The sequence below is a fragment of the Thalia democratica genome, chromosome 5, assembly GCF_965202585.1.
Source record: "Thalia democratica chromosome 5, ktThaDemo2.hap1.1, whole genome shotgun sequence".
NCBI lineage: Eukaryota > Metazoa > Chordata > Thaliacea > Salpida > Salpidae > Thalia > Thalia democratica.
The window spans coordinates 62354449-62369476 of record NC_139169.1 but is presented as its reverse complement, the minus strand read 5'-3'; the positions used below and the strand labels follow the sequence as shown (position 1 = coordinate 62369476).

General features: G+C 24.4%; 1 long non-coding RNA gene across 2 annotated transcripts; it reads right to left on the bottom strand.

The window, feature by feature from the left end:
* Positions 1-10005: 10005 nt before the first annotated feature.
* Positions 10006-14813, bottom strand: LOC145835904 (uncharacterized). Of its 2 annotated transcripts, XR_014369869.1 has the most exons (7): positions 14628-14813; positions 14151-14317; positions 13231-13290; positions 12957-13049; positions 11836-11964; positions 11421-11502; positions 10006-10657 (listed from the first exon to the last, which is right to left on the bottom strand). It is a non-coding gene; the product is annotated as an uncharacterized LOC145835904 (long non-coding RNA). The 2 variants fall into 2 exon arrangements; XR_014369870.1 differs by having other exon boundaries at positions 12957-13290.
* Positions 14814-15028: the final 215 nt, after the last annotated feature.

Genomic DNA, 15028 nt, shown 5'->3' with positions numbered 1-15028 from the left:
CAAATCGAGTAATGAGTAGTTATACCCGTTCATTTGTTCATACTGAAACGGAAATCACGTGACTGTACTGAGGGGTTGGGATGCTTTGAATGAAGTCGAAATTTTTTGAAGTTTTCGGAAGTTCCGTTTCTTGAGCAAATTTCAGAGAGTCTGAATTTTTTAATTAACTATATAGTTTAAGAATATTTTAATTTAATCTTAAATTAAAAAGTTTGACTAGATATAAATAATAAACATTGCTCAAGTTAAATTTAGTGTTTATTAAACATTAAATCAAAAAAAAGTAATTTATGTAAAACTAAAAAAAAAGAAATGTTTGTAAAACCGTTGTTAAATTTTATTTTTGTCTTTCAGTCGTTTATAAGATTTTTTTTTCAAGATTTTATATGTACATAAATTTCTAAAGAATGGACTAAATGCTTTAAGAATAAAATTACTTAAGTTTATTGTTTTGTTAACTTAAAAACAATAATGCCTTTTAAAGTAAGCATAAACAAACATATAACAGTTAGTTTGCACATTGTGTAATTTCATATATCTTTTAATTTTTATACTAAACTCTACAAGTTGAAAACTTGCTATTTTTATTTATTTAATATTAGAAAAAATAGAGAAACAGTATTAAAATAAAAATCACAACTTAACTTCTATTGGTTTTATTACAAAAAAACAAAGTTCTTAAAAGTGCTGTTCAACAAAACAGTTTGTATAAATTAATTTCAAATAAAAAAAAAAATTTAGCGCTTATGTTTAGAATTCCAAATGGTACTGTATCATATTTTTAAACAATAAAGTTGGTGTATTATACTTACATCAGTATAATTTGTTTTGTTTAACAAGCAAGTTTTCAAATGATGTGCGGTTATAAAAAAATACTTTAATAAAATGTATATACAAAATATGCACTAATTTGGAACGGGTCAAAACTGCACAATGACAAAATTGCACGAGTTTACTAAATTGCACGAGGGGACTAAAATTGCACGAAGAAACAAGATTGGACGAAGACAGTTTTGCACGAGTTACATTTTTGCACGAGAGTAAAAAAATCAGATAAAAAAAAAAGAAGGTAAATTAATGAAAAGAAAGAAAAAAGTTATTGACCAAGGGTAAGGGTAAGAGGTAACAGTAAAAGTAGAAATAAAAAATAACCAATAAAAAATACTATTAAACAAAAAAAAAATTAAAAAAAAGTTACCAACCGAGGGTAAGATTTAGGGACAACAATGATGATTAAAAAAAATAACAATGATAATAACTTACCGACCAAGGGTAACGGTTAGGAGTAAGAGCAATAGTTTAAAAAATAATATCAATAAAAATATCATAAAAAAACATAAAAAAATTCAACCCGTGCAAAATTGTCTGTTTGTGCATAAGTATATTCGTGCAATTTTTTCTTCGTGCAATTTTGTACGCTTGTGAAAATTTTACAGCTACCTAAACTAAGTAGTACTACTGACTTTGGTCTTATACATTTCAATATGTATATATACATATATATGTATAAGTAAATTGAAAATACAGTATACAACAGTTTTAAATACTTACCATTCCTAAGGACTCTAAACAAAAGCAATGTAAAAATAACTATTTTCAACAACAATCGTTAACAACTAAAAAGATATAAGTTTATGCGCAAAGAGGTAAAACACTGTACAAGTCACAGTTATTAGTGCAAAATGTTGAGCAACCTATCGTATTTTTTTAGACTTTAAAATATTCAAAAATATTATCGGAATAATCCTGAACCACGTAAAATCTTATTTTTAACTGAAAATATTCTAAACAGAAGATGGCTCAAACTGTTTATGAATTATTAAAGTTAAAACTCAGTCGAAGAATAAATTTCGCTTGCAAGCAGTTTTCTTATGGCTAAAAATACTGGCAAACTGTTGTTAAACTTACAAAGTTAATTTGTTTAAGTTTAGTGATTTTTTAAGAATGTTTAATAAAATTGTTTTAGTTTTGTAATAGATTATTTAATTATAAGCGTTTGGTTGAAAAACTAATTTTACAGGACTGGTTTATTGAATCCTAAATTAATTATATTTTAAACTGAAACATTTTCATTAATATACTGATTAATCGAAAACTTTAAGCATTTTGCTTGTTTAAAATATTGATAATGCAAACCCAACTGAATCAACCTACCCAAGCCCCTTCACCAGTAACCCAAGTACAAATACCACTAAATCAAAATGAAGGTGCTACAATTTTAGCTGAGGAAAATAAAACTAAGTATTACAAAAAAGTAGTCCGTGGCCTTGGGGTAAGAAATTAGTTTAAGTAGTATTAATTTAAATATGTTTTAAAAGCTTGATTTGTTTTTAAGTTATATTTTGTATTTATTTTTTGCAGTCTACAACTATAGTTCTCTTTGCTGTTGTCTGTTAACAAATACGAGCAATTTTTAAATAAATTCGAATTAAAGGTTTAAGCAGTCGTGTTCAGTATTATTTTTTATTAAAAAAACATTATTTTTATTAGTATACAACAATTGTTATTTCTGTTATTGTGTGCTGTATGAGCATCGCTGAGGTCCTCACTAAAGCTTGCAAAAATTACCATCATTACGGTTACTACTCCAATTGGAAATATGTGACTCTATGCTATTACAAAGGGTCCTGGGGAGTCGGCATCTGGTGTTCTGTTTTCGTCAGTCAATTGTTTTACTTATTACAAACATTTTGTATCTTAAGCAAAATATATATAAAGTTACTTTTTGTGTTTCTTAAGTTTAAACACATAAAAAATTTGGATGCTATAGTACAATGTGGAATAGTTTATGCAAATTACATTGTTTTTTAATAAAATTACAATAATCTTGTATATTAAATTAGGAAGTTACATTGTTAATTCGTATGTATAAAGATAATTATATGTTAACAGAATTTAGCTAGTATTACCTACTTGATTTTTGTAATTGAAAAGTAGCGTAAATGAACTTGAAAAAGTTGCTTGTTGTTTTAAATGTATTCAGTATATACTTAAAAAATATAAATCTATTAAAAAATAATAATTTAAAGAGGGTTATAAAGATGATACTAACAAAACTATTGCAAACTTTCAAAGATAATAACTTTCCTGTTAAGTTGATATATTATTTGAAATTATTCAAAATTCCAAATTTTTTACAGCCTTTTCTAGCTGGAATTTTCGGAGTTATTGCTGGATCAAAATCATCATCACAAAAAAAGGTAAATCTGTAAAATAAAAGTGTTTTGTAAACTATTGGTTGGGAAAAAATATAAGGCTTGCTTTACGAAAGCTTATTGGTAACTAAGAATAGTTATTTTATTTAATTAAGCATAAACCATTGGTATAATAAATACGTTTGGTAACTAAATAAAACTAATTTATTAGGTCGGATTATTAATGGGATTTAGCATCGCAGGAGCTTTCATGTCGTACCTTTTAATTCAAATTCAATCTGGTTTAACTATTGCCTGGAGTTGGGTTAGCATTTCATATTAGAAACAATAACATATTTGCCTTAACTTTGCTAATTTTTTTTTTATATGAGTAAGTTGGTCAATCTTTTTTGTCAAACTAAAAACCCTTCGTAAAACTTTTATAAGTACTATTTGAGATTTTTTAGTTCGTAGACTGAGTTTTTTAGTTCGTAAGTTTTAACGATCATTTCCACAAAAAAAAAAACAGTGATTTATAGTTTTTGATTTCATTAAAATTTACTACGGACTATGCTTTATGTGGTTCAGAGTAAGTTTAAAACGTTATTAAGTTTAAAAGCATTATTCTGTTGATATATAACCGTATACTTTATTAAAATATAAAAACTTATTATGTAAACAGATGAATAATTTTTAATAGTAGCTTTTACTGTTGTGTATTTAATTCTCATTTTCTAACAAATGTTTTTTTTTAAGAAAGTGTTTATACTACAAATACAGTATAAATACTGAAACTACCGTTTATTCGTGTTAACTTTGGTGTGTGACGTTTTTACCGTAAATTAATAATTAAACGTTAATAATTAATGTGTATTTCTTTTCAATTAGTTTTAAAAGTTTTTATTTCTACAAAAAAAAAACATTTTTATCAGTATTTTGATGGAGAAAGTTCAAAATACAGAATGCAAATAGCAATAATGTGCTTCGCTGGTATAAATTTTATTCTGTTGATAGTTTTATCTGCTTATAGCTGCTGTATGTGTAAATGCTGTTGTGGAAAGGTAAACTAACCATTTAATTTTCATAGTTTGCTAAAAATTGTACAAATGTTAAAATTTAAGCATATTTTGATTTTATAATAATAAATAAGCATTTTTGAATCAAGCTATTATAACTAAATTTTCTAAAATTTAGCTCTATACTTTATTTCAGTGAGTTTTAAAATTAAAGTAATCTATATTATACACAATTCAAACATTTAACGATACTGTATAATAAATTGTTTTCAATATTTTAAGTTTAAATATTTAGTTTTTTATATTTTAAAGTTAAAACCTAGATACATCTCAACTTATTAATCATAATACAAACTGCAATGTTTAAAAAGATTTCATTGTTAACAAAGTTTTTAAAGTACATATTAGCTGTCAAACATATTAATTGTGTTAAAAAATATGCACTTTAGTAAATATTAAGAAACAAACAGATATCTTTAAACTTAAAAAAAATTAAAACTTTAGTAAAGCTCCATGTTTATATATCTACTATAGTTATGTTTTTTTTTAAGTAGCTAATGTATAGTTGTATAATAGGGAGTATTCACAAAACTTGTTTGAGAAATTCATATGGTGTGTAAAGTATTTAACTGTTAAAACAATAAATATATTTATTCATATTTAAATGTTTTACATACCAAAACTACTTTTTATTTATCAGAAATTTTAATTTTAGTTTTTTAATTTATTTAAATACAAACTTTCAAACTATAACAAAAAAAAAATACTTAATAAACTCCATATGTTTAAGCAGCATGTTTTTTATATTTTAATAATAATTTTTTTTAGTTATACGTTAAATATTAAGTAGCACAATATAAATTAGTCGACAAAAGCAGTTGAACAGCGAATTGTGTACAAATCTGTACCTTACAACCAAAATCACCAATTTACTAACCAACCAATACAAGGTATAATTTTTTGTGTTGTTAATAATTCAGAACTGATTTTGTTTGCATTATTTAAAAAAAAACTTAATGCTTTCATAATTAAAAGTTTTATCTTGTTTGATAAATAGTTGGTATTCACTTGACAACAACCAATGATTTTTTGGTTTTTTATAAACTAAGATTTCTTAACGATTTTACTATTGCAGGTACTTTTGATTACCAGCAAGGAAACCAACCAGTTTTTCTCAACCAGCAACAACAACAACTATTGACGAATTATCAACAAAATCAACAACAACTGATGACAAACTATCAACCAAATCAACAACAGCTAATGACAAACTTTCAACCAAATCAACAACAACTTATGACAAATATTCAATCAAGTCAACAAGTTTCAAGCTCATCATCAATGACAAACCAACTGAATCCTGACCCTCCCCAATATAATTTAATTGATTCAAAGACACCATTGTAACTAGATATTAAAACATACGTTATGAGTCTTTACAAAATGTTTGATTGTCGAAGTCGCACGAATCATTTTTTAGCTTGAATCAATAAACGTTTTACATGTGTCTCAAAATAATTTCTAAAAACATAAAGATTTAAAATTCTAATTATTTAATCTAAAAGGATTTGTTCTTTTAGTAGTTAAAAACGCATGCTGTAGCCTTTTATTGATTTTAATGTTTGTTTCTAGACGCTTCAAAATAATCTCTCCTAAATTTTTTATTACTTTAAAAAATTGTAGACAAAGTGTTTTACTAAAAATTACAAAAGTCAATTTCATTTTCTAATAATGTTATCAATAGTAAATTTATTTTAAAGCATGTTTATAATTTGATTAAAATAAGTATAGTTGTTTAATGATTATAAAACAGGAAATCAATTTGTATACTTTATTCAAAGAAAGAAATTGAGTATTTTATTCACTATAATTTTTTTAAAGCTTTGTACAAGCTTTATGGTACCAATGAAAAAAGAAAAAAATCAGAGTACAAGAATTTTTATTATGAAGTTTATGTGAAATATATCATTTGAACAATACACATATTCAGTTACAGTTGGTTAATAGTTTTAGTAAAATAATTAAGTTAAAGATTTTATTTGAAAAGTTAGTTTAAATCAAATTAGTTTAAGCTTATTTAAGCTATATATTTTAAACTATGTTGAACTCAAATATTTTTAAAAGAATAATAATAACAAACTTTAGCTGTTATTTTTACTACCATTATAAACACTTTGTTACCAAAAACTTATAAGTTTTCTTTAAAGATTTTTACGTTCTGAAAAGTTTAGAAACTCAAGCTATCACATAGATTTCAAGGTCAAAAGAGACGTTGAGTAATGATCATTTAGTTATGTAAATTATTCTTGGTTTACATACAAAAGGTTAATTTAGTGTAAATGTACTAATTACTACGCTTTGTGTAACTGACACTGTTGTTTACCGTTACTAGGTCTGCCTGATGAGTGTTACGAGAACGAAATCAAGTCGCAGAATATCAAGTATGATGGTCATTACAGTTTAGTTCTAAGCTAAAAATTATTCGAATTTTTTTTGTTATAATTATACAGCAATTTCAGAAATATAAATCAATATAATTTGTTAATCTTACTTAAACACAGAAATTGTTTTTATTTACGTGTTGTTTGAGTTTTTTTTTTAATTTAATATATTTTTTAATTGTAACTTTATTTATAGGAATACACGGTTATTGCTTAAATAAACTTTTTAGACATTAAAATAGTTAATTGGTTTAGGTTAATCGCAAGTTTCGCTTTTATATAAGCATTTTGATTAAGGCAGTCTATTTAAAAGAACTTATAAACATTTAAAATAATTTTTATAATTTTAAACTTGAGTTAAAACTTCATTTATTAATGAATGATTTTTTTAAAAAAGGTAAATAGTTACTACATGTTCAGTTTTATTTAAAAGTATGTATCAATGTAAATGATTTTTTAACTTTGTAGCTTTTTGAAAAAGGAAAATTTTAGAAAAAAATAATAAAATTAAAAAGCTTTTTATCTATCTAATAATTTTCGACTATCATTGCAAAAGAATGCTAGATTTTATATTAAAGCTTTAGTTGGTTAATGTAAAATCTTTGTAAATGTAAAAAAAAGAGGTTGACAGAAGAGATAAAATATTAATCAAGTTTTTAGTCAAAAACAGAAGCTTCAACATAATGCTAAATTTTTAATCTTTCAAATGATGCTCGATGTCATTTGCTTTTGGTTTTTATTGAAAGTCATCAAATATTTGTTATTTTATTATAATATTTACATAATATTTACTTTTAAATGTTTAATTAAAAGTTGTATAAAAAGGCATTAACTTTTTTGTAACATAACTACTGATGACTTAAAAAATAACTCTTTTACATTATTTTATTACTTTAACGCATTTAATTGCTTTAATACCTGTAAGTAGCATAACACATTTTAGTTATTAGTGATTCAAGTGTAAACTGGGAGAGAGTTCAATTAAAACTCGAATCTTTTTTAAAACATTTACTTTTAAATAATTTTTGATAATTTAATCAAAGTTACAAAGTTTGTTTGAAAATATTAGAATAAAACTAAACAAATAAATTTTAATCTATTACTATTAATTAATAATGTACTATATAAAAAGTAAGACTTTGTTAAATCTAAAACTTTATAATGTTTTAACTCTGTAAAATTATTTATACAATTTTAGTTAAAGATTAGTTAAACATTCTATGAAGTTTAAATTTTTTGTTTGTAAAATATCTAAATTTTTGAAAAGGTTTTTTAAATTTTTTTACTTTTTGAAAAATAAACCGCACGATTTTTTTCTTAATTTAAGAAAAAACTAATACTTGTCTATTAGTACTTATAAACAATTTCGCAATATTTTTCCTTTAACTTCGTTAAGCATAAAAAACTTGAAAAAATTAACCAAAAGTTTTCTAAATTTTGTACCAATTTAACTATACATTAAAACTAAATAAATAATGTACTGATATAGAAAGGTTTTAAAACGTATTTATAAACCATTTGCAACTTAGTATATAGAGATTACTTAATTTATTTTGTATTTTATTTCACAAAGCTTTTCAAAACTAAACTAGTTTCCTTGTCAAATAAGTAAAAGCATAGTCCTTAGTAAATCTTAATGAAATCAAAAACAATAAATCATTGTTTTATTTTGTGGGAAATATTCCTTAAAAAAATATGCTTTACTCAGTTTACAAACTAAAATCTCAACTTAAATGAAATATATGAAGTGATCAAGTTTGACAAATAAAAAATTGTATAACTTACTCATATAAAAAATTGAACAAATTTAAGGCAAGATATAATATTTTTTTCAATATAAAATACTAACGCCACTCCAAGCAATAGTTAAACCAGATTGAATTTGGCTTTAAACGTGTGACATGACAGCTCCCGTGATGGGTCGGATTATGATACTAAATCCCAACAATAATCCGACCAAATGAATTAGTTTTATTTAAAGACCAAACGTATGTATCATACCAGTGGTCGGTGATAAATTAAATTTAAACAATTATTCTTAGTTAGCAACAAGCTTTTGTAAAACAAGCCTTATTATTTTTCGTAACAAATAATTTACAAAATACTTTTATTTTACAAATTTTCTTTTCTTTGTGATGATGATTTTAACCCGGAAATAACTCCTAAAAAAGGCTGTAAAAGATTTGGACTTTTAAATAAATTTCGAAGAATGTATCAACTTAACATGAAAATTATTATCTTTTAAAGTTTGCTATAGTTCTGCTAGTATCATCTTTATAACACTCTTTAAATTAGTTTTTTTTTTTAATAAAATTATTATTTTTTAAGTATTTACTGAATACCTTTAAAACAGCAAGAAACTTTTTCGAATTTATTTACGCTACTTTCCAATTACAAAAATAATCAAGCTAGTAAGACTAGCTAAACTACTTATAGACAGTAGAATTTGTTCTAAAAATTATTTTATAAGTTTAAGTTTATTAGCGTAAGACGTTTCGGTATAACTAACTATAAAACAAAGTTGTAAAACTAAATTTAAAACAAAGTTGTAAAACTAATTTATAAAAAAAAGTTGTAAAACTAAACTATAAAATAAAGCTGTAAAACTAAATTGTATATTTTTTAAGAAAAAATCAAGTAGCATACATCGAAGTCTGAAAATCAGGGTTTTACAGACTTAAGTAAGCCAAACTTTAAAAAGCTTAAGATTACATTTATAACTGTTAAGTTTTATATACAAACATAGTTTTGTAACCATGAGTGCAAAACAAAACTTTAGTTTATCGTTTTTTAAAATTTCAAAACTTAAAAATTAAAAAACTATAAATTATAGATAAAATATCAATGCATAAGCTTCAGCAATGATCACATGAAGTATTAAAAATGTTTATTTGACCAAGTTTTTATCAAATGAAGTTGAACTTGAACTAAAACTTTAAATGCTTTGAATCATCCGTAAGAGACAATTTTTTTAGTTTTTACTTAAAAACATTTAAACTTAAAATCTTAAAGAGTTAAGTTATTACAAAAAACTTTACTTGTAAAATTACTATCGTTATTATTGCTTAAATTTATAAAGTAAAATTGTTTACTCTTTTCTTTAATTTTATTATTACTTAGTTTAAAACGGTTTTTATTGAAAAACTCTTAGTCAAAAGTATCTATAGTATTTGTCAAAACATTAAACACAAAACTGTTTAAATTTATATAATTAGTTTAAATATAAAGTTACTTAAACAAACTCATGTACTCTAATCAAGTTCTCAAATTGATCAACGTAAAAAAAAACGATTTTCAAAAGCTTTTTGATCTATGTTACTAATTAGCATTTATTTTACTGAAATAAATAAAAAGCACAAAGTTTAGAATGTAAAAGCATAATTCAGTTTTAATAAAATTTTATATTTCACAACAAGTTCGAAAAACAAAGCTTTAAGAGTAGAAAGTAAAAAAAAAACAGGTTGTATTGCAAAGTTATACTTTTTTTAAAGTTATTATCAACAAAAAAGAATTATGTTTATTTTATTAAAGAAATTATCTGATCTAGCATTTTAGCAGATAAAGTAGTAAAAATAAATAAGTAATTTAATATTAAAATTAAAAATTAGAATACCAGAAATTGAAATTTAAAGCCTAAGGAGTATATAAGTTGTTTAATATAAGTTTAAATAATTTTTTTATTTAAAGCACCATACCTCAAATAGTTTTCTCTATAATCAAAAACATTTTCGTTTATATTTTAATGAAAATTAATGATTTAAACACTTTTTAAATTTTATAACTTCATGTGCGTTCGAGCTATTATTTAAATGAAAATAACGTGTAAAATGACATAACAGATATTTTGCAATTGTTCACAAAAACTCGACTGTTAGATATCCGAAAAGTCACATAGTTGTCCTGGGTACTAAACTCTAAAGATGAAATTTTGTTGGATTTGCATGAAATTAAAGGGTAGATGCAAACATTTGCAGAATTTTTATAATTTTTCGTTTAACATTTGTTGTAGTTTTCCGTTTATAATTGAAGAAACGAGGTTAACCTCAATGATGTCAAATAACAGTACCTGAAATGCTTTATACTTCTTAGTACTTAATACAATTTTTTGTTTCTAACTTAGATAGTAAAAACTATCTAAAACAGTTTATAATAATTATTGACTAATAGATATTAAAAGTGTACTCCTACGTTTGATAAAGGTTTACTAGTAAAAGTGTAGACTTGTACGTTATGTCTTATTTTTTAAACTTAAAAAAAAAAAGTAGATAAAGTTTTTATTGATTACATTCGTTGTTTTAAGTCACGTGTTTTAAGACATTTATGTGGTTTAAATAGCATAGATTCTTAGCATAATAATAAATTCTCATGGGAAGATACAAACTGTTATGTGTTTGAAACATTATTTTTTACATAAATAACAACTAAAAATAAACTTTTAACACTGATATAATAGCATTAACTAGATTACTAAAAGTAAAATTATATAGTAAAAATAACTAGCTATATTTAAATGGTTTTTATTACCAATATAAAATTAAATAACAAAAACCTAAATTCTAAGTTTAGTTCTAATATTTTTTGTAAAAATTCCATAACATTGTGTATACTTTTGTTTTTGCAATCTTAACAGGTATGTGTTGCATGAAAAAGTACACTGATTAAATATTCATTAAAAAAAAAAAAGTTTAGCTAACAGCTGAAACTACTCTGCTGTAATTATTTATAAAAAATAAATATTCAAAGGAACAAAACAAATTATTAAAATTTTACGTGATTATTACTAAAATAAATTGTTTATTTCAAGTGTGAAATATAAAGTATTGACATACCTCGTGTAGACGTGTTAGGATTTTGATCATTAATCAGCCTACAATCAGTAGATACATCTGTATATATTACTGACGTTTTTTCCTGTATTTATTTAAAAAAATATAATTATGTTTGGTTTGAAACATTTAAGCAGACAAAAATTAAACAAATTTTAATGTTTTGTTGCATAAGAAGTAATTTTTTCGCTATTTTGATTATAATAAAAAAGTTTAAATATGTTTTGATTTAAATTGTTTTGTTTTTAAAACTTAGGTTTTATTAAGGACTGTCTTGTTTAGTCACCCAAAAAATAAGGAGATGTAGGTTAATAATAAATTATAATTAACAAAATTGAGCTAATAACATTGAAGTTATTGAACATTTTATAATGTTAATATTGTGGTCAATGTTTTTTTTATTAAACATTCAAATTACCGGTTCATAGCAAGAGTTAGACGAATGACAGCTTTTGCAAAAAGAAATTGTCAATATAACAAAATTGATACTAGTGGTGCACAATATTGCTATTTGAAACCCATATTTTGACGGCGTTTCAATAGTTTCCTAAAAAATTTTTGATAATTTTTAAAAATACTTTTTAAAGTAATAAACTAGTTTATAAAAATTATTTGTGGAAAACTAGTTTAGACTTGTCGCCTATTTTTGTTAAGTATTTTAAATTACTTCACATGAATATTCCAAATATTTAAAAATAAAATACAGATTTAAAACAACTCTAGTAAAATGTTAAAATTAACCGATCAACAAACGGTTTTTTACAGGAAAAACGACAAGAAAATTGACAGAAAATATATCAAGTTCACATATGTAGTGTAGACAAGTGTTTTTATACTTTAGAAAAACTGCACACATCATAACGTTTATAGAATAAGTAGGTGGCTTAATGAGCAAAGAAATTAGCACGAAGACAGTTTTACACGAAGACATTTTTGCACGAAGAGGCATTTTTGCACGAAGACAGCTGTGCACAAAGGATCAGTTTTGTACGGATTGAAACTTTTGCACAGATTGTTCTTTTAAATAACTTTTTATTTATTATATCAAGATATCTATATTAGCTTCATCTTATCTTTAACAAACAAAAGTCAACCGTTATTGTGAATATTTAAATAATTCCCTTATAAAAAATATATAAGTTAAAGAGAGTTTTAATAGTTATCTTACTTAAAAGTACCATTACATGTTTATTTTTTTTATTGAGATACAAAATTGTAAAGTCTACAGACAGATATGAAAAAATAGGTGTATAAATTTTATTTTTCCAAGTATTTTAATTAAATTAATGGCTTTCTGTGCACATTAAAACATGTGTGCATGACATTGACTACAGGCACAACCTTTTGGCTCACTCATGTTTTAAAACTTTATTACAGTTTCAATTTTTAAACTAAAAAAGTTCACTAAACAGCTTAAAAAGTTAAACAAATAAAAAAATACCAAAAACTATAACAAAAACTCTAAGTTTTTATTTTTGGTAAAAGTATGCGTTAAGAATTTAAATAAAACTTGCTGATTTGTAAAAATAAACTGCTTACCCATTTCCAAGCATGTGTCATAAATGATATAAATGAAATCAGTACAAGAGACGAAAGAATTCCTGCGATGCTGAGTATCTTTAATAATCTGTTCTATTGTTGTTATATTAAAACTAACTTAATTACAAAAAAAAAAAAGATTTAATCATATAATTTTTATGTTTATTTAATAAATTAGTTTAGGTACATGATTAATTGAATTTTTCTTATTTTAAAAACTATGTATGATTTATAAAGGAACAATTCAAATGATAATATATTGGTGCAGACTTACTGTATTCTGTGAAGATTGTTTTGATCCAGCAATAACTCCAAAAACTCCAGCAATAAAAGGCTGTAAAAAAAGAAAAAATATTTTTATACAAAGAAAAGACAGTATAAACCAAAGTTTTGGTCTAGAGTAGAAATTGAAACAATTGAGTCGATTTTAAACTAAAGTAGTTCGCTGTAGAAATCATCTTTATACTCTCTTTTTTATCAGAATATATCTTATAAAATTACAATTAAAAATGATAAGTAAGTTTAAAACATTGCTATATGGCTTCTTAACCTTTTTTATTTAATAATTACAAACTAGTAAAATTAGGTATAATCGTTAAACGATCATCTCTATATCTACTTAAAACGTAAGTTGAACGTACTGCTCTTCAAATTTAGTGAGAATTAAAGTGGTTCAAGCTTATTAAAAAAAATTATAAAAAAGGCGGAATTGATAAACGTACAACCCGTTGGTCAGAATCGGATCGTAACGTCACACAAAAAAAAAATTAACAGTTTTTATCTCGGTAATTATTAACAAAGTTAAGATGTTTTGGGTCATCATTAACAAAGTTAAGATTAAAACTTGTCGTAGGCCGTTTTGAACGCTGTTGTTAATGATCGTGCGGCAAAGTTCATTATTTATTATTGGAAGTATAAAAGCTCTGATGGTCAACAAAACCAGTGTATAACAAATCTGACCTGTTAAGTCCAATATAAGACTTCACATTTTGCCCAACGACTAGAGTAATTGCACAGATTTCTACTAAGTTTAGATTTGTTTAGTGAATAACTTAAAGTCTAAGCTTTTTTGAGAAGGGCAAACTTAATAAAAAGCCGTTAATCGTGTATGTCTACTTCGTGATATAAGATGATTTTTCTAAAGGAACATTTTTCTTAAACATTTTGCATGTTGTATAAATTAGAAAAACTCACCAGGACGGAGCACCAGATACCGACTCCGAAGGAAGTCCCGACACCGGATCGTACGTATCCTCGGGAAAGTAAGTTCTAAATTAATTGGCTCCCTTCCTACAAGCTTTGATGGAAAACTCAGCGATGCTCATAATAAACACAGCAGTAGAAAGGGTTATAGTAGCAATCTGCATGATTAGTTTAGTCGAGAAATGGTAATAAGTAATAATAACACTTTGAAAATAAATACACTATTGTAATCTAGATGATAACTAGCTTAACTATAGTTTAAACTAAAGTTTTATTGAGTTTATTGCTTTACAACAGTTTCTTGCTTATGCGATGATCACAAGCAAATAAACTAACAAGTAGCAATGGATAAACACTTTATATAGATAACTAGTTTATATGATAATTAGTTTTGACAAATCATAAAAAACGATGTATACTTTCAAAACAATTTAAAACTTGATGAACTATAACAAATGTACTACGTACCCCTAGATTTCGCACTGTACTTTTCAAGTTTTCTGTATTTATGTTTTCTGATTGATCGTCGGCATGTTCATTTTGATTTGCAGGCAATTGGATTTGAGTGGTTGGTGAACTTTTTTGAGTGTGTTGATTTAGTTGGGTTTGCATTTCACCCTAATTCTTTTTTAAGTTTAACTATACTCTAGTGGTAATAACTAGACATAAAGTGTAATTTTTAAATACTGAATATTTTCGTAAGAGTAAGATATTTAACTTCGTTTTTTTATAAATTTTAACAAAAAAAAACATCAAGTGTAAAATTTAAAAATTGAATCTACATTCAAGTCAACAAACTAATTTTTTTTTATTATATACCAAAACAGTTATTAAAAAACTAAGTTAAAGTATAAAAAAAGTCAAGGCTC